General features: G+C 46.5%; 1 pseudogene; it reads left to right on the top strand.

The window, feature by feature from the left end:
- Positions 1-27324, top strand: part of LOC115138656 (tetratricopeptide repeat protein 7B-like) — a 159788-nt pseudogene that overhangs the window by 124894 nt on the left and 7570 nt on the right.

The raw sequence follows: 27324 nt of genomic DNA, 5'->3' as shown, positions 1-27324 counted from the left end.
GGGACTAAACCCTCCTATGTATGCAGTGCCCACAGTGCTCCAATCTAACCTATTAAGGGACTAAACACTCCTAGGTATGCAGTGCCCTCAGTGCTCTAGTTTAGCCTATTAAGGGGCTAAACCCTCCTAGGTATGCAGTGCCCTCGGTGCTCTAGTTTAGCCGATTAAGGGGCTAAACCCTCCTAGGTATGCAGTGCCCACAGTGCCTTGTCTAACCTACCTTGTCTAACCTACCTACTAACCTAAACTCTACCAGGAAATTAAGTGATGTGGGTAATAAACTGTTCCTTCTCTCTTCATGTGACCTGACCTCGGCCACCATTCCTCACTAATCCACAGCTATCCACCCTCATCAGTGACCCCAAGCATGTGAATGCCTTTACCCTTACTTAATAACATTCCAAGCCCCTGGCTCTTATCCAAATCAAATCAAATCAAATTGTATTTGTCACATACACATGGTTAGCAGATGTTAATGCGAGTGTAGCGAAATGCTTGTGCTTCTAGTTCCGACAATGCAACCTCCATTCACCCCACGATATACATTCCTCCTACATATAAACATTAACTTCTGGTGTGATGAATAAAAACATATACCAATTTCATTTAAGGACCAAAAAATGTACAGCTGTGCCAAATAAATTGCAAAATAGTGAAGAGATTTTCTATTTACCTATTCCATGACACATGGTTTATGAATTGACATGCAAAAACAACTTCAAATTTTTCAATTTAAATTAATATACAAAATGATTGCAACCAATAGAATGTTATACAGTTGAAGTCGGAGGTTTGGAGGAAAAATAGGGGAGGCTTGCAAGCCGAAGAACACCATCCAAACCGTGAAGCACGGGGGTGGCAGCATCATGTTGTGGAGGTACTTTGCTGCAGGAGGGACTGGTGCACTTCACAAAATAGATGGCATCATGAGGGAGGGAAAATAATGTGGATTTATTGAAGCAACATCTCAAGACATCCGTCAGGACGTTAACGCTTGGTCGCTGAAAAAGCATGTGCGAGCAAGGAGGCCTACAAAACTGACTCCGTTACACCAGCTCTGTCAGGAGGAATGGGCCAACATTTGTGGGAAACTTGTGGAAGGATACCCAAAACATTTGACCCAAGTTAAACAGTTTAAAGGCAATGCTACCAAATACTAATTGAGTGTATGTAAACTTCTGACCTACTGGAAATGTGATGAAAGAAATAAAAGCTGAAATAAATCATTCTCTCTACTATTATTCTGACATTTCACATTCTTAAAGTAAAGTGGTGATCCTAACTGACCTAAAACAGGGAATTTGTACTAGGATTAAATGTCAGGAGTTGTGAAAAAATTGAGTTTAAATGTATTTGGCTGAGGTGTATGTAAACTTCTGAATTCAACTGTATGTATGTATATGGATATATTTACCCAAAAAATATATGGGGGTTTGGATATGATGCAGATAATTACATTGATGGAAGCAATCTATCCGCAATCAATATTAAAGCTGATCCACCCCTTATAAAAAAAAATACAATTTACAACCCAACACCGGCAAACATAAAATGTTGAACGGTAAACGTATTAACTTTTTCTTCTAAATGTAATAAGTTATTACATTAACCGGTGGTTATTACATTCAGAGGCGCAACTTTCACTAGGGATGGGGGGGACATTACATTTTTGTCCCTGCTAGTTTTATCATTGCACTGTGATACAAAAAGAGGCAACAGTGTGATATTAGGAACATGCGGATGTTTGTAGGTTTCAGCCGGCTGGTTTTAGGATGGCGCAGACACCACAGAGCATGTGAACAGAGGCATCTGTTGTCTGTGTGTGTTGTAAAAGTAAGCAGAGCAGGAACTGGCTGGCCACTCTTTATTTGACTGATGTAGCTGGCAAGGTAAGTACTGTTTGACTAAACAGAAAAAAAATGTTTTTCCCAGTGCTGAGCTAGTAGTGTAACTGACATGTAATGTTTCATCCCCTCTCGACTGAAGTTCGGTCTGAAGTAAATGAACTAGCTAGTTAACGTTAGCTAGCTCCTAGCTACCACGGCCAGTTTAACTCTAGCCTCTAGCTTTCTGTCAGGTAGCAGCATCTAACAGCTGTTGTGTGTTGAAAGTATTTTGTAGCCTTTGTTTTGTCCCCTTTCAACAGAAGTAAATAAACTTTGCTAGTTTTTGACAGTTGATGTAGCTACCATTAGAGCTAACCAAAAGTTGGCTAACATTAGCTAGCCAACTCACTAACTTAAGCTATTATTTTTACCTCAATCACACAAGACTTGAATCAGTACAGCAGACCTCCTGAGTGGCAGAGCGGTCTAAGGCACTGCATCACAGTGCTTGAGGCGTCACTAAATACCGGGTCCGATCCCAGGCTGTATCACAGCCGGCCGTGACCCGTAGACCCATGAGGCGGCACACAATTGGCCCAGTGTCGTCCGGGTTAGGGGAGGGTTTGGCTGGCCAGGATGTCCTTGTCCCATCGCACTCTAGCAACTCCTTGTGGCGGGCCAGTTATACGATGTTTCCTCCGACCCATTGGTGGGGCTGGCTTCCGGGTTAAGCGAGCACTGTGTCAAGAAGCAATGTGGCTTGGCAGGGCCGTGTTTCTGAGGACGCATGTCTCTCGACCTTCGCCTCTCCCAAGTCTGTACGGGTGTTGCAGTGATGGGACAAGACTGTAACTACCAATTGGATATCACGAAATTGAGGAGAAAAAGTGGTAAAAAAAGAGGGTCAGTATAGCAATGTTATGTTATTGATCTGTCAGTTTCCCTAGGTAATTCCCTACTTTTCACATGGACACGGTATAAACAGCTCTACAGGCTTCACTGTCATGGTGCACAGTCAGTACACAACACTATGCTCATCATGTCTTCAATTCAAATTGTATTTGTCACATGTGCCGAATACAACAGGTGAAATGCTTTCTTACAAGCCCTTAACCAACAATGCAGTTAAGAAAAATAAGTGTTAAGTAAAAAATAGATAAGTACCTCTTGCCGTGCGGTAGCAGAGAGAACAGTCTATGACAGGATCAGATGGTGACGGGTGTCCCAGCAGGGTCAGACAGCCAGGGAAGACCAGTCTACGGAGCTCAGGTGAATTTTGCAGTACAGTCGTGGCCAAATGTTTTGAGAATGACACAAATATGAATTTTCACAAAGTTTGCTGCTTCAGTGTCTTTAGATATTTTTGTCAGATGTTACTATGGAATACTGAAGTATAATTACAAGCTTTTCATACATGTCAAAGGCTTTTATTGACAATTACATGAAGTTGATGCAGAGTCAATATTTGCAGTGTTGACCTTTTTTTTTCAAGACCTCTGCAAACCACCCTGGCATGCTGTCAATTAACTTCTGGGCCACATCTTGACTGATGGCATTCTTGCATAATCAATGCTTGGAGTTTGTCAGAATTTGTGGGGTTTTGTTTGTCCACCCACCTCTTGAGGATTGACCACAAGTTCTCAATGGGATTAAGGTCTGGGGAGTTTCCTGGCCCTGGACCCAAAATATTGACGTTTTGTTCCTCAAGCCACTTAGTTATCACTTTTGCCTTATGGCAAGGTGCACCATTATATTGGAAAATGCTTTGTTCGTCACCAAACTGTACCTGGATGGTTGGGAGAAGTTGCTCTCGGAGGATGTGTTGGTACCATTCTTTGAGTGAGTCCACTCCCTTGGCTGAGAAGCAACCCCACACATGAATGGTCTCAGGATGCTTTTACTGTTGGCATGACACAGGACTGATGGTAGCGCTCACCTTGTCTTCTCCGGACAAGCTTTTTTCCGGATGCCCCAAACAATCGGAAAGGGGATTCATCAGAGAAAAGGACTTTACCCCAGCAATCAGCATTTCAATCCCTGTACCTTTTGCAGAATATCAGTCTGTCCCTGATGTTTTTCCTGTAGATAACTGGCTTCTTTGCTGCCCTTCTTGACACCAGGCCATCCTCCAAAAGTCTTCGCCTCACTGTGCGTGCAGATGCACTCACACCTGCCTGCTGCCATTCCTGAGCAAGCTCTGTACTGGTGGTGCCCCGATCCCGCAGCTGAATCAACTTTAGGAGACGGTCCTGGTGCTTGCTGGACTGTCTTGGGCGCCTTAAGCCTTCTTCACAACAATTGAACAGCTCTCCTTGAAGTTCTTGATGATCTGAAAAATGGTTGATTTAGGTGCAATCTTACTGGCAGCAGTATCCTTGCCTGTGAATCCCTTTTTGGGAGAAAGGGGGTCATGAGCAGCAGGAGAAAGGGGGTCATGAGCAGCGGGAGAAAGGGGGTCATGAGCAGCGGGAGAAAGGGGGTCATGAGCAGCGGGAGAAAGGGGGTCATGAGCAGCGGGAGAAAAGAGGTCATGAGCAGCGGGAGAAAAGAGGTCATGAGCAGCGGGAGAAAGGGGGTCATGAGCAGCGGGAGAAAGGGGGTCATGAACAGCGGGAGAAAGGGGGTCATGAGCAGCGGGAGAAAGGAGGTCATGAGCAGCGGGAGAAAGGGGGTCATGAACAGCGGGAGAAAGGGGGTCATGAACAGGTTTTCTTCATCTGGTTAGGCCATCATGATTTCTGGCTTCCTCTTGAGTCATTTGTGTGTCTTAATGAATTTAAATTCAGTACATATACTTCATTTTATTAACACAGAGTGTATCTATATATACACGTTTAAAATGTTCAACCAATCGATTGGTCGAAAGAAAAGACTACTCGACCAAGATTTTTTGTTGTTGGATACAGCACTCGTAGAAATGCAGGAAATTAGCTTTAGATGCTATGCTGATTACATTCACCGGTGAGGAACATGTTACGTCCGTTGTGAGAAGGAGACCAAGGTGCAGTGTGGTAGGAATACATTTTACTTTATTTTTAAAATGAGACAAAAAAAACAACAAAACACACCACGAATGTAAAGCTCTGTAGCGCTAAACAGCAACTATACAAAGACAAGATCCCACAAACTCAGGTGGAAAACAGGCTGCCTAAGTATGATTCCCAATCAGAGACAACGATAGACAGCTGCCTCTGATTGGGAACCATACCCGGCCAACAAAGAAATAGAAAACTAGAATGCCCACCCAAATCACAACCTGACTGTAACGGCGTTCGTCTGTTGAAAGAAGAGAGTCGGACCGAAATGTACATTTAAGTCATTTAGCAGACGCTCTTATCCAGAGCGACTTACAAATTGGTGCTTTCACCTTATGACATCCAGTGGAACAGCCACTTTACAATAGTGCATCTAGGTCTTTTAAGGGGGAGAAGGATTACTTTATCCTATCCTAGGTATTCCTTAAAGAGGTGGGGTTTCAGGTGTCTCCGGAAGGTGGTGATTGACTCCACTGTCCTGGCGTCGTGAGGGAGTTTGTTCCACCATTGGGGGCCAGAGCAGCGAACAGTTTTGACTGGGCTGAGCGGGAACTGTACTTCCTCAGTGGTAGGGAGGCGAGCAGGCCAGAGGTGGATGAACGCAGTGCCCTTGTTTGGGTGTAGGGCCTGATCAGAGCCTGGAGGTACTGAGGTGCCGTTCCCCTCACAGCTCCGTAGGCAAGCACCATGGTCTTGTAGCGGATGCGAGCTTCAACTGGAAGCCAGTGGAGAGAGCGGAGGAGCGGGGTGACGTGAGAGAACTTGGGAAGGTTGAACACCAGACGGGCTGCGGCGTTCTGGATGAGTTGTAGGGGTTTAATGGCACAGGCAGGGAGCCCAGCCAACAGCGAGTTGCAGTAATCCAGACGGGAGATGACAAGTGCCTGGATTAGGACCTGCGCCGCTTCCTGTGTGAGGCAGGGTCGTACTCTGCGGATGTTGTAGAGCATGAACCTACAGGAACGGGCCACCGCCTTGATGTTATTTGAGAACGACAGGGTGTTGTCCAGGATCACGCCAAGGTTCTTAGCGCTCTGGGACGAGGACACAATGGAGTTGTCAACCGTGATGGCGAGATCATGGAACGGGCAGTCCTTCCCGGGAGGAAGAGCAGCTCCGTCTTGCCGAGGTTCAGCTTGAGATGATGATCCGTCATCCACACTGATATGTCTGCCAGACATGCAGAGATGCGATTCGCCACCTGGTCGTCAGAAGGGGAAAGGAGAAGATTAATTGTGTGTCGTCTGCATAGCAATGATAGGAGAGACCATGTGAGGTTATGACAGAGCCAAGTGACTTGGTGTATAGCGAGAATAGGAGAGGGCCTAGAACAGAGCCCTGGGGGACACCAGTGGTGAGAGCACGTGGTGAGGAGACGGATTCTCGCCACGCCACCTGGTAGGAGCGACCTGTCAGGTAGGACGCAATCCAAGCGTGGGCCGCGCCGGAGATGCCCAACTCGGAGAGGGTGGAGAGGAGGATCTGATGGTTCACAGTATCGAAGGCAGCCGATAGGTCTAGAAGGATGAGAGCAGAGGAGAGAGAGTTAGCTTTAGCAGTGCGGAGCGCCTCCGTGATACAGAGAAGAGCAGTCTCAGTTGAATGACTAGTCTTGAAACCTGACTGATTTGGATCAAGAAGGTCATTCTGAGAGAGATAGCGGGAGAGCTGGCCAAGGACGGCACGTTCAAGAGTTTTGGAGAGAAAAGAAAGAAGGGATACTGGTCTGTAGTTGTTGACATCGGAGGGATCGAGTGTAGTTTTTTTCAGAAGGGTGCAACTCTCGCTCTCTTGAAGACGGGAGGGACGTAGCCAGCGGTCAGGGATGAGTTGATGAGCGAGGTGAGGTAAGGGAGAAGGTCACCGGAGATGGTCTGGAGAAGAGAGGAGGGGATAGGGTCAAGCGGGCAGGTTGTTGGGCGGCCGGCCGTCACAAGACGCGAGATGTCATCTGGAGAGAGAGGGGAGAAAGAGGTCAGAGCACAGGGTAGGGCAGTGTGAGCAGAACCAGCGGTGTCGTTTGACTTAGCAAACGAGGATCGGATGTCGTCGACCTTCTTTTCAAAATGGTTGACGAAGTCATCTGCAGAGAGGGAGGAGGGGGAGGGGAGGAGGATTCAAGAGGGAGGAGAAGGTGGCAAAGAGCTTCCTAGGGTTAGAGGCAGATGCTTGGAATTTAGAGTGGTAGAAAGTGGCTTTAGCAGCAGAGACAGAGGAGGAAAATGTAGAGAGGAGGGAGTGAAAGGATGCCAGGTCCGCAGGAGGCGAGTTTTCCTCCATTTCCGCTCGGCTGCCCGGAGCCCTGTTCTGTGAGCTCGCAATGAGTCGTCGAGCCACGGAGCGGGAGGGAGGACCGAGCCGGCCTGGAGGATAGGGGACATAGAGAGTCAAAGGATGCAGAAAGGGAGGAGAGGAGGGTTGAGGAGGCAGAATCAGGAGATAGGTTGGAGAAGGTTTGAGCAGAGGGAAGAGATGATAGGATGGAAGAGGAGAGAGTAGCGGGGAGAGAGAGCGAAGGTTGGGACAGCGCGATACCATCCGAGTAGGGGCAGTGTGGGAAGTGTTGGATGAGAGCGAGAGGGAAAAGGATACAAGGTAGTGGTCGGAGACTTGGAGGAGTTGCAATGAGGTTAGTGGAGGAACAGCATCTAGTAAAGATGAGGTCGAGCGTATTGCCTGCCTTGTGAGTAGGGGGAAGGTGAGAGGGTGAGGTCAAAAGAGGAGAGGAGTGGAAAGAAGGAGGCAGAGAGGAATGAGTCAAAGGTAGACGTGGGGAGGTTAAAGTCGCCCAGAACTGTGAGAGGTGAGCCGTCCTCAGGAAAGGAGCTCATCAAGGCATCAAGCTCATTGATGAACTCTCCGAGGGAACCTGGAGGGCGATAAATGATAAGGATGTTAAGCTTGAAAGGGCTGGTAACTGTGACAGCATGGAATTCAAAGGAGGCGATAGACAGATGGGTAAGGGAGAAAGAGAGAATGACCACTTGGGAGAGATGAGGATCCCCCGGTGCCACCACCCCGCTGACCAGAAGCTCTCGGGGTGTGCGAGAGCACGTGGGCGGACGAAGAGAGAGCAGTAGGAGTAGCGGTGTTGTCTGTGGTGATCCATGTTTCCGTCAGAGCCAAGAAGTCGAGGGACTGGAGGGAGGCATAGGCTGAGATGAACTCTGCCTTGTTGGCCGCAGATCGGCAGTTCCAGAGGCTACCGGAGACCTGGAACTCCACGTGGGTCGTGCGCGCTGGGACCACCAGATTAGGTGGCCGCGGCCATGCGGTGTGGAGCGTTTGTATGGTCTGTGCAGAGAGAGAGAACAGGGATAGACAGACACATAGTTGACAGGCTAGAGAAGAGGCTACGCTAATGCAGAGGAGATTGGAATGACAAGTGGACTACACGTCTCGAATGTTCAGAAAGTTAAGCTTACGTAGCAAGAATCTAATTGACTAAAATGATTAAAATGATACAGTACTGCTGAGGTAGGCTAGCTGCGTTGTTGACACTACCCTAATCAAGTCGTTCCGTTGAGTGTGAAGTTTCTACAATGCTGCTTTTCGGGGCAAGCTGGCTAGCTAGCAGTGTTGGTTACGTTACGTTGCGTTAGGGGAACGACAATAGCTGGCTAGCTAACCTAGAAAATCGCTCTAGACTACACAATTATCTTTGAAACAAAGACGGCTATGTAGCTAGCTATGTAGCTAGCTACGATCAAACAAATCACACCGTTGGGACTGTAATGAAATTAAATGAAAATATGATACTACCTGTGGAGCGAAGCGAATGCGACCGGAATGCGAAAGTTCTATTCAGTAGACGTTGGCTGGCTATTGGCTAGCTAGGAGTGTCTCCTACGTTAAGGACGACAAAATAGCTGGCTAGCTAACCTCGGTAAATTAAGATAATCACTCTAAGACTACACACTCTAACTACACAATTATCTTGGATACGAAGACAGCAAAGACAACTATGTAGCTAGCTAACACTACACTAATCAAGTCGTTCAGTTGAGTGTGATAGTTACTACAGTGCTACGGTAGACGGTGAACGTGTTGGGCAGATAGGAGACGACGAAATACGATAATTACGCAATTATCTTTGATACAACGACGACTATGTAGCTAGCTAAGAAGAAATTGCTAAGATTAGACAAATCAGACCGTTGTACTATAATGAAATGTAATGAAATGTAATGAAAAAGTTATACAACCTGCAGACCGAAGCGCGGATGCGACCGGCTCGCTCCAACCCGGAAGTTGAACAAAACGTATGTGTATGTGTCAATGTCTGTGTCCCGTTTCTTGTAAACAGTAGCTCTAGCGATTAACTCAGTGTGGATATGGATGTGGTAAACTCCTCAATTCTATCGGAGGAATCCCAGAACATACCCCAGTCTGTATGGGCAAAACAGTCTTGTAGCCTCACGTCTGCTTCATAGGACCACTTCCGTATTTATCGCATCACTGCAGAGAATGAAATCATGGTCAGATTTGGTCAGAAATGCAGCGTGTAGGTTACTCATGACTTTAATGAAATAAATCGCGGTACATGAAATAACTGAAACTAAATACAAAAACAACAGAACGGAACGTGAAACTAATTACAGCCTATCTGGTGACTACAACACAGAGACAGGAACAAACACCCACGAAATACCAAGCGAAACTCAGGCTGCCTAAATACGGTTCCCAATCAGAGACAACGAAAGCACCTGACTCTAATTGAGAATCGCCTCAGGCAGCCAAGCCTATACCACACCCCTAATCAGCCGCAATCCCAAATAATACAAACCCCAATACGAAACATAACATATAAACCCATGTCACACCCTGGCCTACCCAAACATATGACAAAAACACAAAATACAATGACCAAGGCGTGACACTGACCTAACCAAAGAGAGAAATAAAAAGGCTCTCTAAGGTCAGGGAGTGACATAACTTTTTTTAATGAATAATTTAACAACTTCAACCAATCATATAATAATATACCAAAATCAATGTTTTTATGTACTAATTTGCTCACTTTGATACACATACCACCAGCTACTGCCAATTAAAAAACTAAAAAACTCATGCCCATCATACAGGAATACTCATACTGTACATAGAGGCACTCACAGTGATTGGCAGGGTGTGTGGGAGTGGTAAACCATGAATTCAGGGGAGGTGGGGTTGTGGTGGAAGGAGGGTGGTGAACTACTAGCAGAGCAGCTTAATGGAATCCATTTTTCCATTTAAATTGTAATTATCATTAAAACCGTGTTTGATTACCACAGTTTGAAAAACTCACAGTAAATACTGTCCAGCATCAACAAAAGTTAGCAGTCTGACGCAGGCTCAACGTGGGTTTTGTTTTGTGTGATAACATGGTGGAAGGCAGTGACAGTGCTCGTGAGATTTTTCAGCCTTCTAGGGGGACCAAATTTGAAGAATCGAAGAAAGGGGGCAACACTTCAAAAATCTCTTGAGTCATCTTTGTGACCACCACCCACTACTGTATAGCGAATGCAAGGTAAGTTATCTTTTAGCTCAATGCATGATGTGGGATCTTTGGAATGGGGGAAAATGTCCTGGTTTGTCTAACTTGCTAATAGCTTGTCAATAATGTAAACTGAAGCTTTCAGTGTTACCTACTCTTGTAAAAACACTACACGTTGTTCTGCTGATGTATGGGTCGTGTGTCTGCAGACTCTATTCACCCATTGCACACGATAACACGTTATGTAGTTTAGTCACTCAACCAACACATTTTGTTCATTTAAAATCCGTCAGTCGTCAACTTGGTTGTAAAAGTGTTCCAACAGGAGAAACACTATAGACTCCTATACAAGACTCCTATACCAGACTCCTCTACCAGACTCCTCTACCAGACTCCTCTACCAGACTCCTCTACCAGACTCCTATACCAGACTCCTCTACCAGACTCCTCTACCAGACTCCTCTACCAGACTCCTCTACAAGACTACTGTATATGTCAATTGTTGGGCTCATTGCAATTACTATCACTGTCTTCTTAAGACTAATTTTGTATTTATGTAAATTGTGCATGGGGTCATTGCATATACTCAAATGCAACGCAGAAGATAGACTGTGTGTGTGTCAGTGAGTGAATAATAATTATTATAATTATAACACCAATAATAATAATAATACATTTGCTGTTCTCTTGTTTACAGAGTGGGCGTGCAGCAGACAAACCCAGTGATGCTACTGGTCCCACCTCATCTACAGTTGTGACACAGACACTCAAGCATTTAAAAGGCAGGCTGCTTATGTACCCACATCAAAACATGCTCAAGACCTCACTGCAGCCCTTTCATATTACATTGCAAAGGACATCATGCCATTTCAAATCGTTGAGAGGCCTGGCTTTCTGAAGCTGATGAAGGTTGCCGTGCCTCACGACAAAGTGCCATTACGAACGATGTTTTCCAAGACTGAAATCCCAAACCTGTACAATCAGGATAAAGCTGATGTTGGAAAAAGTTTGGCTCATGGCAGATGGTTTGCTGCAACTACTGACCTCTGGACCAGTGAGTGCGGTGGTGGTCAACCCTATATCAGCTTAACTATCCATTACCTCACCCCAGACTCCCAGACTGGCAACTGGAATCAAAGTGCCTGGAAACACAGTTCTTCCCAGAAGATCACTCGGCTCACAACATCAGAAGAGTTTTTTGAGAATATGCTGGAAGAGTGGGGGATCAACCAGAAAGACCTAGTCTGCATAACCACAGACAACGCAACAAACATGATCAAGGCTTTTGAAGAGTTCCCATATCTGTGGCTTTGGGTGCTTTGGCTATCATATGAACCTGGCCATCTCAAAGGCTCTGAAAATTGGCCATCTCAAAGGCTCTGAGAGTTGACACAGCAGTCAAGGCCTACGTCATCTGGTCCAAGGCTTCTCACGGAGCTGAAAGAGAAGGAGAGAACCGAGAAAAGCAAGCTGCCCTACACACAAGATGCTTGAGCGTTTCCTCAGCCAACAGCAGCCAGTCTGTGCGACAATGTGTTATGCAGGTGAGTGAGGACCCAACAGCGATTCAACAGAAACAGAGTCTTTTAATGTCCAAACAGGGAAAACATAAATCCTCAATCTTTACAGGAGATGTCCAAACAGGGAAAACATAAATCCTCTATCTTTGCAGGAGAGTCCTCCTTCTAGTAGTAGAGGAGAATTGCAGGGCTAGCGGCAACAGACTGCAGGTCCCTCTGGGTAGGCGCGGGCCGTAGAGGACAGAGACACCTGCTCACACGCAGCATCTGATGAAGAGGCAGATTACGACAGGACGGAACAAGGGCAAAGCAAACAAGAATCTGACAAGGACAGAAGCAGAAACAGAGAGAGAAATAGAGACTTAATCAGAGGGCAAAAGAGGAGACAGGTGTGAGAGAGTAAACGAGGTCGTTAACTCTTAGTCCTACGCTTATTAGCGGCTCACAGTCTGCGCCCTATAACGGCAAAGCAGACCTGACCTCTTCCAGGTGCGTCACAACGTTGGACAAAAGCCTGAGCAGAGGGGACGCTGGACTCGGCGAGCTGGGACGAGAACAGAGGAGGTTGGTACCTGAGGCTACTCTGAAAAGGAGATAGCCCAGTCGAAGACGAAGGAAGCGAGTTGTGAGCGTATTCCTGCCCAGGGGAGCTGTTCTGCCCAAGACGAGGGTTTCGAAGGAAAGATCATGTAAGATGCGACCAATCGTCTGATTGGCCCGTCTGCTTGACCGTTAGACTGGGGTGAAAACCGGAAGAGAGACTGACGGGAAGCCCCAATCAAACGGCAAAACTCCCTCCAAAATTGAGACGTGAATTATGGACTCTGTCCGAAACGGGCGACCTCCGACGAAGGCCATGAATTCTGAAAACATTCTCAATGATGATTTGTGCCGTCTCTTTAGCAGAAGGAAGCTTAGCGAGGGGAATAAATGAGTCACTTTAGAGAATCTATCGACAATCGTTAAATAACAGTCTTCCCCGCTGACGAAGGAAGACCGGTAATAAAGTTCTAAGGCGAGACCACGGTCGAGAGTGGGAATGGGAAGCGTCTGAGACGGCCGGAGGAGGAGAGTTACCGGACTTAGTCTGCGCAATCCGAACAAGCAGCCACGAACGACGCGGTCACGCTTCCTGAGTGGGCTACCAGAAACGCTGGCGAATAGAAGCAAGCGATTCAGCGAACGCCGGGATGGCCGGCTAACTTGGCAGAGTGAGCCCACTGAAGAACGGCCAGACGAGTAGGAACGGGAACGAAAAAGAAGGTTTCTAGGACAAGCGCGCGACGGGAGTGTGAGTGAGTGCTTGCTTTGCCTGCTCTCACCCCCAGACAGTCAACCCGACAACACGCCCCTCAGGGAGAATCCCTCGGGCCGGTGGAGGCTACTGAAGAACTGAAGAGACGGGACAAAGCATCAGGCTTGGTGTTCTTTGAGCCCGGACGAGATAAGAAATAACGAACTCGAAACGAGCGAAAAACAGCGCCCAACGAGCCTGGACGCGCATTAAGTCGTTTTGGCAGAACGGATACCCAAGGTTCTTATGGTCAGTCCAAACGACAAAAGGAATGGCGAGCAGTTCGCTGTGTTTCCACATCATAGTTACGTCCGACGGCGACAGGCGGCGAGAAAAATACGCGCAAGGATGGACCTTTATCGTCAGAATGGGAGCGCTGGGACAGAATGGCTCCCACGCCCACCTCTGACGCGTCAACCGACAATGAACTGTCTAGAGATGTCAGGTGTAACAAGGATAGAGTTGATGTAAACGCTTCTTGAGGAGATCAAAAGCTCCCTGGGCGGAAACGACCTGCCACCTGACCGAAATTACGAATGAAACGACGATAGAAATTAAACCGAGAAAGCACTGCAGCTCGTCATGACTTAGGACGGCCAATCACTGACAGCTTGGACCTAGCGAATCCATCTGAATGCCTTCAGCTGAAATAACAGAACCGAAAATGTGACGGAGGAGACATGAAAAGCGCACTTCAGCCTTCACATAAAGACACTTTAAAGGCGCTGGAGGACACGCGAACGTGCTGAACATGAATCTGGAGAGGTGAAAAAATCAGATATCGCGTCAAGGGAACGAAAACAAGATGTTCAGCATGTCTCTCATACACATCATTAACTAATGCCTGAAAGACAGCTGGAGCGTTTAGCGAGACCGAACGGCAGAACCGGTATTCAAAGTGCCCTAACGGAGTGTTAAACGCCGTTTCCACTCGTCCCCTCCCTGATGCGCACGAGATGGTAAGCGTTACGAAGGTCCAACTTAGTGACAAACCTGGCTCCCTGCAGGATCTCGAAGGCTGAAGACATAGGGGAAGCGGATAACGATTCTTAACCGTTATGTCATTCAGCCCTCGATAATCACGCAGGGGCGCAGGGTCCCGTCCTTTTCTTAACAAAAAAACCCGCTCCGGCGGGAGAGGAGGAAGGGACTACGGTACCGGCGCGTCGAGAGCTACAGACAAATAATCTTCGAGAGCCTTACGTTCGGGAGTCGACAGAGAGTATAGTCTACCCGGGGAGAGTGGTACCCGGAAGGAGATCTATACTACAATCATACGACCGGTGAGGAGGAAGGAGGTGGCCCTGGACCGACTGAAGACCATGCGCAGATCATGATATTCCTCCGGCGGCACCCCTGTCAAATCACCAGGCTCCTCCTGTGAAGAGGGGGCAGAAGAAACAGGAGGGATAGCAGACATTAAACATTTCACATGACAAGAGACGTTCAGAGAGGATAGAATTACTAGACCAATTAATAGAAGGATTATGACACACTAGCCAGGGATGGCTCAAAACAACAGGTGTAAAAGGTGAACGAAAAATCAAAAAGAAATGGTTTCACTATGATTACCAGAGACAGTGAGGGTTAAGGTAGCGTTTCACGCTGAATCCTGGGGAGAGGACTACCATCCAAGGCGAACATGGCCGTGGCCCCTAACTGTCTGAGAGGAATGTCATGTTCCCGAGCCCAGGCTTCGTCCATAAACAGCCCTCCGCCCCAGAGTCTATCAAGGCACTGCAGGAAGTTGCCGAACCGTCCAGCGTAGATGGACCGACAAGGTAGTACAGGATCTTGAAGGAGAGACCTGAGTAGAAGCGCTCACCAGTAGCCCTCCGCTTACTGATGAGCCCTGGCTTTACTGGACATGAAATGACAAATGACCAGCGGAACCGCACAGAGACAGAGGCGGTTGGTGATTCTCCGTTCTCTCTCCTTAGTCGAGATGCGAATACCCCCAGCTGCATGGGCTCAGCACCTGAGCCAGTGGAGGAAGATGGTAGTGATGCGGAGAGGGGGAACGGATAATGCGAGCTCTCTTTCCACGAGCTCGGTGACGAAGATCTACCCGTCGTTCTATGCGAATAGCGAGTTCAATCAAAGAATCCACGCTGGAAGGAACCTCCCAGGAGAGAATCTCATCCTTTACCTCCGCGTGGAGACCCTCCAGAAAACGAGCGAGCAACGCCGGCTCGTTCCAGTCACTGGAGGCAGCAAGAGTGCGAAACTCTATAGAGTAATCCGTTATGGATCGATTACCTTGACATAGGGAAGACAGGGCCCTGGAAGCTTCTTTCCCAAAACTGAACGATCAAAAACCCGTATCATCTCCTCCTTAAAGTTCTGATACTGGTTAGTACACTCAGCCCTTGCCTCCCAGATTGCCGTGCCCCACTCACGAGCCCGTCCAGTAAGGAGAGATATGACGTAGGCGATACGAGCTGTACCCCTGGAGTACGTGTTGGACTGAGAGAGAACACAATATCACACTGGTGAGGAACGAGCGGCATTCAGTGGGCTCCCAGAGTAACACGGTGGGTTATTAATTCTGGGCTCCGGAGACTCGGAAGCCCTGGAAGTAGCCGGTGGATCGAGGCGGAGATTGTGAATATGTTTCGAGAGGGCGGAGACTTGGGCGGCCAGGGTCTCAACGGCATGTCGAGCAGCAGACAATTCCTGCTCGTGTCTGCCTAGCATCGCTCCTGGATCTCGACGGCTGAGTAGAGAGGATCCGAAGTCGCTGGGTCCATTCTTGGTCGGATTCTTCTGTTATGCAGGTGAGTGAGGACCCAACAGCGATTCAACAGAAACAGAGTCTTTTAATGTCCAAACAGGAAAACATAAATCCTCAATCTTTACAGGAGATGTCCAAACAGGGAAAACATAAATCCTCTATCTTTGCAGGAGAGTCCTCCTTCTAGTAGTAGAGGAGAATTGCAGGGCTAGCGGCAACAGACTGCAGGTCCCTCTGGGTAGGCGCGGGCCGTAGAGGACAGAGACACCTGCTCACACGCAGCATCTGATGAAGAGGCAGATTACGACAGGACGGAACAAGGGCAAAGCAAACAAGAATCCGACAAGGACAGAAGCAGAAACAGAGAGAGAAATAGAGACTTAATCAGAGGGCAAAAGAGGAGACAGGTGTGAGAGAGTAAACGAGGTCGTTAGGAGAATGGGGAACAGCTGGGAGCAGGAACGGAACGATAGAGAGAGAGAGAGATAGTAACCTAATACGACCAGCAGGGAGAAACGAAGAGAAGAGAAAGCACAGGGACAAGACATAACATGACACAATGGCTGGAGAAAGAGGAACATGGCATCTGATGCCCAAGGATGCCAACATAAGTGTCATGGAGCTACTGTGCCAGCTCCTTGAACCTCTGGTTCGGAGCAATCCCTGACCAAGGAGATGAAAAGGATACGGAGCCATCCCTGACTAGGGAGATGAAAAGGATACGGAGCCATCCCTGACCAAGGAGATGAAAAGGATACAGAGCCATCCCTGACCAAGGAGATGAGAAGGATACAGAGCCATCCCTGACCAAGGAGATGAAAAGGATACAGAGCCATCCCTGACCAAGGAGATGAAAAGGATACAGAGCCATCCCTGACCAAGGAGATGAAAAGGATACAGAGCCATCCCTGACCAGGGAGATGAAAAGGATACGGAGCCATCCCTGACCAAGGAGATGAAAAGGATACGGAGCCATCCCTGACCAAGGAGATGAAAAGGATACGGAGCCATCACTGACCAAGGAGATGAAAAGGATACAGAGCCATCCCTGACCAAGGAGATGAAAAGGATACAGAGCCATCCCTGACCAAGGAGATGAAAAGGATACGGAGCCATCCCTGACCAGGGAGATGAAAAGGATACGGAGCCATCCTGACCAGGGAGATGAAAAGGATCCCTGACCAGGGAGCCATCCCTGACCAGGGAGATGAAAAGGATACGGAGCCATCCCTGACCAGGAGATGAAAAGGATACAGAGCCATCCCTGACCAGGGAGATGAAAAGGATACGGAGCCATCCCTGACCAAGGAGATGAAAAGGATACAGAGCCATCCCTGACCAAGGAGATGAAAAGGATACGGAGCCATCACTGACCAAGGAGATGAAAAGGATACGGAGCCATCACTGACCAAGGAGATGAAAAGGATACAGAGCCATCCCTGACCAAGGAGATGAAAAGGATACAGAGCCATCCCTGACCAAGGAGATGAGAAGGATACAGAGCCATCCCTGACCAGGGAGATGAAAAGGATACGGAGCCATCCCTGACCAGGGAGATGAAAAGGATACGGAGCCATCCCTGACCAGGGAGATGAAAAGGATACGGAGCCATCCCTGACCAGGGAGATGAAAAGGATACGGAGCCATCCCTGACCAGGGAGATGAAAAGGATACGGAGCCATCCCTGACCAGGGAGATGAAAAGGATACGGAGCCATCCCTGACCAGGGAGATGAAAAGGATACGGAGCCATCCCTGACCAAGGAGATGAAAAGGATACGGAGCCATCCCTGACCAAGGAGATGAAAAGGATACGGAGCCATCCCTGACCAAGGAGATGAAAAGGATACGGAGCCATCCCTGACCAAGGAGATGAAAGGGGTAATGAGAGAAGACCTTAACAACAGATACACAGAGAAGGCAAAGAGAGTCGTCCACATGGCTTGTTTCATTGACCCCCGCTTCAAAAGGAGCTTTTTAGATGAGCCTGAGGCTGCAAAAGTTGACACTGACAGCTGTGTCCAGGAGGCCTTGAAGCTGACAGCTGTACAAGTCAGGGAAGAACCACAAAGCACCAGCAGCACCTCCACCACCAACACCCCCAGGGGAAAGGCCTGGCTCGGTTGCTGAGAAGGATGACCTCAACAATCAGCAGAGAGGTGAAGAGGATCAGATTCCGACCACCCCAGAAGACAGAGTGAAAGAAGAGATCAAGGTCTACCTGTCTCTGCCACCCATTCCAGCAGAAGAGGATCCACTGGTGTGGTGGAGGGGCCATGTATCAGAGCTGCCTCACCTTGCCACGGTTGCCAGGAAGCTTTTGTGCATCCCAGCAACCAGCGTGCCATCAGTGTTCAGTGCCAGCGGGCACATCGTCTCCCTTCGCAGATCACTACTTAAACCAGACAAAGTAAATATGCTGACATTTTTACATTTCAATCTCAAGTGAACAAAGATGAAGGTTGTTAGGCCAGCAGCACATTTCTTCTTCATGAAGGAGAGAACAGACATACAATCAGTGCTGTTCATTTGATTTGTTTACATATTTTGTGTTATCTTAATGTCAACACCTGCACATTTGATTTGCTTACTTAAGGTTGTGTTCATTTAAACCTGCACTAAGGAAACGTTTACCTCTCATGGCCACATGGTGCCATCTTTAAAGTTCATGTTATTATTTTAGTGTTTATATGCACAAAAAGTGTGTAGTGCTGCTAATTTTATTTGTTGTTTGTTGGTTTTCAATATTAAACCTGGTGATATGATTTCAGTGTGTCAGTTCTTTCGGAACATTTCCTGAACATTTGAACAATACCGCGATAATACTGATAACCGTGATCATTTTGGTCACTATAATCATCTCGAGAATCTACACACACTACTTTATGGGGTGAATATCCTTATCACCCGCCTTGCATAGAAACTCGCAGGTAGAGGGAAGAAGAGAGAGGGAGAAGCAGGGGGATACAGGGAGAGAGGGAGAAAAATCCACTCCTGCTATCAGAGGCTAGAGCAGAGCATGGTCCCCTCCCTCAACTAGCTGCTGCTGCCTGCCTGGCTGCCTAGTCCTACTGAAGCTGAGTGAACCAACCCCAAACAATCTCTTACCCACACACACACACACACACGCACTACTACTGGAGACCGTGCAGAACTTTGGCGGCACGGCCTTTGGCGCTCCATTAAAAGGGCAAAATGCCAGAGAATAGGGAGATGTCCTAGATATAACATCTTTTCTTTCTCTGGGACCAACAAATGAGGACAGCACAGCTGGCTGCTCAGAGCACAGCCTGCCTGGAGACACGCACACACAGGGAGACACACACAGAGAGACACACACACACCCAGGGAGAGACACACACACACAGGGAGACACACACAGGGAGACACACACACACACATGGAGACACAGAGAGTTAAACTTGTGCACACACACATTGTATGACTTTGTAAGTTAATGTTTTCTCATATCATTAGCTATTTCCCCCGAATGGAAGATGATGATGAAACAAATGATATGATCTTTGGATCGTTTTTATTGCTTTGGAAAAATAAGACAGTCACTCAAATCTCTGTATATTATCTATGGACTTTATTTAAGAAAGGTAGGGACAAAGCAATAAGGTGTGTGTGTGTTTATCAGTTTGGCTGCCACCTGCGAGATTTCTCTCATTTCCTCTCTGCCTGCAGATCGAATGAAACCATTAAGTAAGAAGACAGCAATGAACCCTCTGGTCTGCTGCATCTCCCATTACCACAGGAAGTGTGTGTGCGTGTGTCTATCTGATTGTGTGAAGCGGTCTCTGCCCGTATGTCTACTGTCAGTCAGTCAGTGGATCTCCAAGTTGATTGTTTATGTCTGTGTCACTTTACTGTCCTCTCTTTACTCTCTTTCTACCTCTCTACTCTCTACTCTCTCTCTACCTCTACTCTCTCTACCTCTCTACTCTCTCTACTCTCTCTACTCTCTACTCTCTCTCTACTCTCTCTCTACCTCTACTCTCTACTCTCTTTCTACCTCTCTACTCTCTACTCTCTCTCTACCTCTACTCTCTCTACCTCTCTACTCTCTCTTCTCTCTACTCTCTACTCTCTCTCTCTCTACTCTCTACCTCTCTACTCTCTCTACTCTCTACCTCTCGACTCTCTCTCTACTCTTTCTCTACCTCTCTACTCTCTCTCTACTCTCTCTACCTCTACTCTCTCTACCTCTCTACTCTCTCTCTACCTCTCTACTCTCTCTACTCTCCCTCTACTCTCTCTCTCTCTCTACTCTCTCTACTCTCTCTATACCTTTACCTCTCTACTCTCTCTCTACTCTCTCTCTACCTCTCGACTCTCTCTACTCTCTCTCTACCTCTCTACTCTCTCTACCTCTCTCTACTCTCTCTACCTATCTACTCTACCTCTACTCTCGCTACCTCTACTCGTTCTACCTCTCTACTCTCTCTACTCTCTCTCTACTCTCTCTACTCTCTCTCTACCTCTCTACTCTCTCTCTTACCTCTCTACTCCCTCTCTACTCTCTCTCTACCTCTCTACTCTCTCTACTCTCTCTCTACTCTCTCTCTACCTCTCTACTCTCTTTCTACTCTCTCTACTCTCTCTCTACTCTCTCTACCTATCTACTCTACCTCTACTCTCGCTACCTCTACTCGTTCTACCTCTCTACTCTCTCTACTCTCTCTCTCTACTCTCTCTCTACTCTCTCTCTACCTCTCTACTCTCTCTCTACCTCTCTGCTCTCTCTACCTCTACTCATTCTACCTCTACTCTCTCTCTCTACCTCTCTACTCTCTCTCTACTCTCTCCCTCTCTACTCTCTCTCTACCTCTACTCTTTACCTCTCTATCTACTCTCTCTAACTCTCTCTACCTCTCTACTCTCTCTCTCTACCTCTCTACTCTCTCTCTCTATCTCTACTCTCTCTCTACTCTCTCTACTCTCTCCCTCTACTCTTTCTACCTCTCTCCTCTCTCTCTACCTCTCTACTCTCTCTCTCTCTATCCTCTACTCTCTCTCTACTCTCTCTACCTCTCTACTCTTTACCTCTCTATCTACTCTCTCTAACTCTCTCTCTTTACCTCTATACTCTCTCTCTAACGCTTTACTCTCTCTTTACTCTCTATCTACTCTCTCTCTCTCTACTTTCTCTTTCTACTCTCTCTACTCTCTTTCTACTCTCTCTCTACTCTCTCTTTACTCTCTCTCTACTCTCTCTCTACTCTCTCTCTACCTCTACTCTCTCTCTACTCTCTCTTTACTCTCTCTACTCTGCTCTCTCTTTCTAGCGGAGGTGTACATTGGCATGGGAAAGCCTGCGGAGGCTACGGCCTGTACACAGGAGGCTGCCAACCTGTTCCCCATGTCCCACAACGTGCTGTTCACGCGGGGCCAGGTGGCTGAGCTGCGGGGTAATGTGGACGAGGCCAAACGCTGGTATGAGGAGGCCCTCTCCATCAGCCCCACCCACGTCAAGACCATGCAGAGACTGGTGAGTCTCTCTTCTATCTATCTCTCTCCATCAGCCCCACCCACGTCAAGACCATTCATAGACTTGGTGAGTCCTGACTCATGACTCGACACCAACTAGACCAGCAGGCACTTGAACTTGGACTCAGAAAGTCTTCTTCCTTTGCATAATTCAACATGTTAGCTACAACAGCAAATTAGCTACAACAGCAAACAGTATAAAGGACTCAGACTGGACTTGGGACTACAGTATAAAGGACTCAGACTGACTGGACTTGGGACTACAGTATAAAGGACTCAGACTGGACTTGGGACTACAGTATAAAGGACTTAGACTGGACTTGGGACTACAGTATAAAGGACTTAGACTGGACTTGGGACTACAGTATAAAGGACTTAGACTGGACTTGGGACTACAGTATAAAGGACTCAGACTGGACTTGGGACTACAGTATAAAGGACTTAGACTGGACTTGGGACTACAGTATAAAGGACTCAGACTGGACTTGGGACTACAGTATAAAGGACTCAGACTGGACTTGGGACTACAGTATAAAGGACTCAGACTGGACTTGGGACTACAGTATAAAGGACTCAGACTGGACTTGGGACTACAGTTTAAAGGACTCAGACTGGACTTGGGACTACAGTATAAAGGACTCAGACTGGACTTGGGACTACAGTATAAAGGACTCAGACTTGAACTTGGACTCGAATTCTATGGCCTTTGGACTCAACTTTAATAGATCACTGCCTCACAGTCCCATAGCTCCCATAGAGGGAGTCTCAGGTCATATAGTGAAGTGGTGCAGACAAAGAGGGGAAGCTTATTGTAACAGTGTAAACCTCCATGGACCTGGAAAGAGAAGTGAGAGAGGGAGACCATGAAGAAAGCAGTAGAAGTCCTTGCCCCATTACCTGCTGCATTAACACCATTAAGAGTTTGCTGACTGCTACTGCTGCTGCCAGTGTGTTGTGTCGTGGGTACCTTCTCAGTAGAAATAGTGCTAGCTACATCTAATAACTTACACAGCGTAAAGCTAGGTGATATGGACAAATATATGGAGAAACAATCATATTGTGATAAATTGCCCGAATTGATGGATAGCGATAAATAGAACTTTAAGTTTATATCAATCAATCACATGTATTTTTAAAGCCCTTTTTACATCAGCCGATGTCACAAAGTGCTGTACAGAATCTCAGCCTAAAACCCCAAACAGCAAGCAATGCAGATGTAGAAGCACGGTGGTTAGGAAAAACTCCCTAGAAAGGCCAGAACCTAGGAAGAAACCTAGTGTCACACCCTGACCATAGTTTGCTTTGTATGTTTCTATGTTTTGTTTGGTCAGGGTGTGATCTGAGTGGGCATTCTATGTTGGATGTCTAGTTTGTCTGTTTCTGTGTTTGGGCCTGATATGGTTCTCAATCAGAGGCAGGTGTTAGTCACTGTCTCTGATTGGGAACCATATTTAGGTAGCCTGTTTTGTGGGTGGTTGTTTCCTGTGTTAGTGTTTGTGCCACACGGGACTGTTTTCGGGTTTTCACTTTGTTACTTTGGTTATGTGTTCATGTTCAGTTTTTCTCATTAAAAACCATGGACAATTACCGCGCTGCATTTTGGTCCTCCTCTCCTTCCCAGGAAGAAACCCGTGACACCTAGAGAGGAACCAGGCTCTGACGGGTGGCCAGTCCTCTTCTGACTGTGCCGGAACATTATAAGCTTCTAACATTAACGTGCAACACGTCTTTTTTAAATTATCCTTTAAACTACTAAAACTAATTTGATGTTTGTAGCCATCAATTATCCTACTAACAATCAATCAAATGTATTTATAAAGCCCTTCTTACATCAGCTGATGTCAGAAACCCAGCCTAAAACCCCAAACAGCAAGCAATGCAGGTGTAGAAGCACGGTCACCCGTATTAGCAAACTTATTTAATTTCAAACTTCACAATTCTCTAGTATAAGCTACTTATCGTAATGAACGATACCAGCAAAATGCCTGCGATAAGTGATCAGTGTGGATCATTTTCGGTTTATCGTCCCATCTAGTACAACGGCATCAAAGAACTGACACCACTACAACGGCATCAAAACCACTGGTCTGGTCCCAAAAACCTAAAACATTTGACTCCGCTGCTGGAGCCAACAGCTCAACTGATACCACTGCAACCATATATGTCAAGTGGTGGTTGGTTCCATGCCTAGCCTGCAATCCTACCTACCACATAAACCCAGCTAGCTAGCGACCGTTAATGGGGCCGCAGGTACTACAGCAGCAGTACCCAAGCTTTTCCATTCCGGGAATCACCAAATCACGGTCTAAAGAAATGTTTCCAAAAGACAAAAGCTGTCCAGTTGTGTGGATTATTCTACAATGTTAATTTTAGAGTGCAAAAAACATTCACCAGATGTTACAAGAACATTCCCCAAACTCATTTAGTCTGTTCTTTAAAAGGTTTCCACAATGTTTCATTAGGTTGTGGGAACAGTCTGCTGGGAACATTGTTGGAACATCACAAAATATATGTCCCAAACCACAAAAACTGTCCAGTTGTGTGAATGATTTTACAATGTTTTTAGGGTGCAAAACATTTTTTAAATCTGTTTTTATGAGAGATGCCTACTTTCGTTTGTTTCCCACTGCTTCAATTGAAGGGAGTTGCGATACTCTGTTGTGGTAAAACCACTCGTGGTTGTTATGAGAATGACAACATACTGGCTAATGCTGGCTTCAACTTGGCGTTCCATACAAATCCTTTCATTACAAAATGATCCTGGTTTTTGGTCACTTTCTCATTATAAAAAGTGCAATGGTGAGATTGCTTTATTATGTGTGCCTGCTTTGGCCACATAGGCTACAGAAAAATCGCCATGCATGCATCTAATTTATTTAGTCAGGCAAGTCCACGTTTTTTGACCCTGGTCCTCGAGTACCCCCAACAGTACACATTTTCATTGTAACCCTGGACAAGCACGTCGGATACAACTTCTCAAATAATCATCAAGCCCTCAATGAGTTAAATGAGGTGTGTTTGTACAGGGCTACAACGACAATGTGTTCTGTTGGGGGTACTGGAGGACCAGGGTTTGTGTACTGTTGGGGGTACTGGAGGACCAGGGTTTGTGAACTGTTGGGGGTACTGGAGGACCAGGGTTTGTGTACTGTTGGGGTACTGGAGGACCAGGGTTTATGTACTGTTGGGGGCACTGGAGGACCAGGGTTTGTGTACTGTTGGGGTACTGGAGGACCAGGGTTTATGTACTGTTGGGGGTACTGGAGGACCAGGGTTTGTGTACTGTTGGGGGTACTGGAGGACCAGGGTTGGTGTACTGTTGGGGGTCCTGGAGACCAGGGTTTGTGTACTGTTGGGGGTACTGGAGGACCAGGGTTGGTGTACTGTTGGGGTACTGGAGGACCAGGGTTTGTGTACTGTTGGGGGTACTGGAGGTCCAGGTTTGGTGTACTGTTGGGGTACTGGAGGACCAGGGTTTGTGTACTGTTGGGGTACTGGAGGACCAGGGTTTGTGTACTGTTGGGGTACTGGAGGACCAGGGTTTGTGTACTGTTGGGGTACTGGAGGACCAGGGTTTGTGTACTGTTGGGGGTACTGGAGGACCAGTGTTTGTGTACTTGTCACGAGTATTTTCAATCCCAATGATGATAACTAAACAATTATTTAATCTTTGACCAATCCTCGAGGTTTGTAAGACTCTGGATTTAATAATAATTAGGCAAAGACTCAGCTTCTGCAAAAGGTTCGTAAGCTTTATTCAGTGAACGTTCTAAAGTCAAAAATGCAAACACAGACATTTTATAATACACACCACCAACCAATCACAAGCTTCCACAATTTCCATAATTTAGTTTCTAATTTGGCTTAATGCCTTGTCATCCCCAAAGTGTCTCCTTTGTAATAAAAACTACAAAGCAGCAGTAGCAGCAAACTCTTAATGGTGTTAATGCAGCAGGTAATGGGGCAAGGACTTCTACTGCTTTCTTTATGGTCTCCCTCTCTCACTTCTCTTTCCTGGTCCCCTTGAATGGAGTTGTTGTTAATGCACCAAGGGCAGGACCCAGACTTCTTCTGCTCCTACTTCTGTATGTATCCTCTCTCTCTCTCTCTCTCTCTCTCTCTCTCTCTCTGGGTATTTAAGCATCGTAGCAGCTCACAGTAGCATGCTGCGGCCGGGGCCACAGCCACACATCACTTTGTGTCAGTTCTGCTGTATCTGAGCTTTTGATTTTATTCTGATGTCTGTCTCTTTGGTCTCAGTAATAAGCAGGCTTGTCACATGTCATCAACAGCAGGTCAGCTCTGGGGACGGGGGAGCAAGGGGGCCACACACACCCCTCCGTCTGTCTTTCTGTCAATCGTTCAGAGCACTGTGGAGGGGTGCAGAAGCACAGGGTGGGACCCTTACCCCAGACAGAAGAGGGCTCTCCCTGGCCCCTAACTGTGCTGACTGGGCTCTCTCTCTTTCTTAGTTTGTCTTTCTCTCTTTCTCTCTGTTTGTCTTTCTCTCTTTCTCTCTCTCTCTCTTTCTCTCTGTTTGTCTCCATCTCTGTTTGTCTCGGTCTCTCTCTCTCTCAATTCAATTCAAAGGTTTATTGGCATGGGAAACGTGTTCACATTGCAAATGAAATAATAAACAAAAGTGAGAAGACACTAAACAACATCAACAAAAAACGATATGAATTGAACTGTAAATATTTTACTCAAAAAGGTTTCAAAAAGATAAAGACATTTCAAGTGTTATATTATCAGCTATGCAAAGTGTTTTAGCAATGTGCAAATACACTGAGCAAAAATATAAACACAACATGTAAAGTGTTGGTCCCATGTTTCATGAACTGAAATAAAAGATCCCAGAAATGTTTCATATGCACAAATTTGTTTACGTCCCTGTTAGTGACCATTTCTCCTTTCCCAAGATAATCCATTCACCTGGCAGATGTGGCATATCAAGAATTAAACAGCATGATCATTACACAGGTGCACCTTGCGCTAGGGACTATACAAGTCCATTAGAGTGTCTAGTTTGAGAAACAGACACCTCACAAGTCACAAGTCCTCATCTGTTCCTCAAACTAGACACTTTAATGTACTTGTCCTCTTGCTCAGTTGTGCACCGGGGCCTCCCACTCCTCTTTCTATTCTGGTTAAGGCCAGTTTGCGCTGTTCTGTGAAGGGAGTAGTACACAGCATTGTACGAGATCTTAAGTTTCTTTGCAATTTATCACATGGAATAGCCTTCATTTCTCAGAACAAGAATAGACTGACGTGTTTCAGAAGAAAGTCCTTTGTTTCTGGCCATTTTGAGCCTGTAATCGAACCCACAAATGCTGATGCTCCAGATACTGAACTAGTCTAAAGATGGCCAGAACTACTGCTTCTTTAATCAGAACAACAGTTTTCAGCTGTGCTAATATAATTGCAAAAGGGTTTTCTAATGATCACTTAGACTTTTAAAATGATAAACTTGGATTAGCTAACACAACGTGCCATTTGAACACAGGAGTGATGGTTGCTGATAATGGGCCTATGTAGATATTACATAACAAATCATCAGTTTCCAGCTACAATAGTCATTTACAACATGAACAATGTCTACACTGTATTTCTGATCAATTTGATGTTATTTTAATGGACTAAAAAATGTGCTTTTCTTTCAAAAACAAGGACATTTCTAAGTGACCCCAAACGTTTCAACTATAGTGTATCAAATCAAATCAAATTGTATTTGTCACATACACATGGTTAGCAGATGTTAATGGGAGTGTAGCGAAATGCTTGTGCTTCTAGTTCCGACAGTGCAGTAATAACCAACAAGTAATCTAACCTAACAATTTCACAACAACTACCTTATACACACAAGTGTAAAGGGATGAAGAATATGTACATAAAGCTTTATGAATGAGTGATGGTACAGAACGGCATAGGCAAGATGCAGTAGATGGTA

Source organism: Oncorhynchus nerka, linkage group LG12, assembly GCF_034236695.1.
Source record: "Oncorhynchus nerka isolate Pitt River linkage group LG12, Oner_Uvic_2.0, whole genome shotgun sequence".
Classification (NCBI taxonomy): domain Eukaryota; kingdom Metazoa; phylum Chordata; class Actinopteri; order Salmoniformes; family Salmonidae; genus Oncorhynchus; species Oncorhynchus nerka.
The sequence above is the reverse complement of the archived record's forward strand: the minus strand, read 5'-3'. Positions and strand labels throughout refer to the sequence as shown.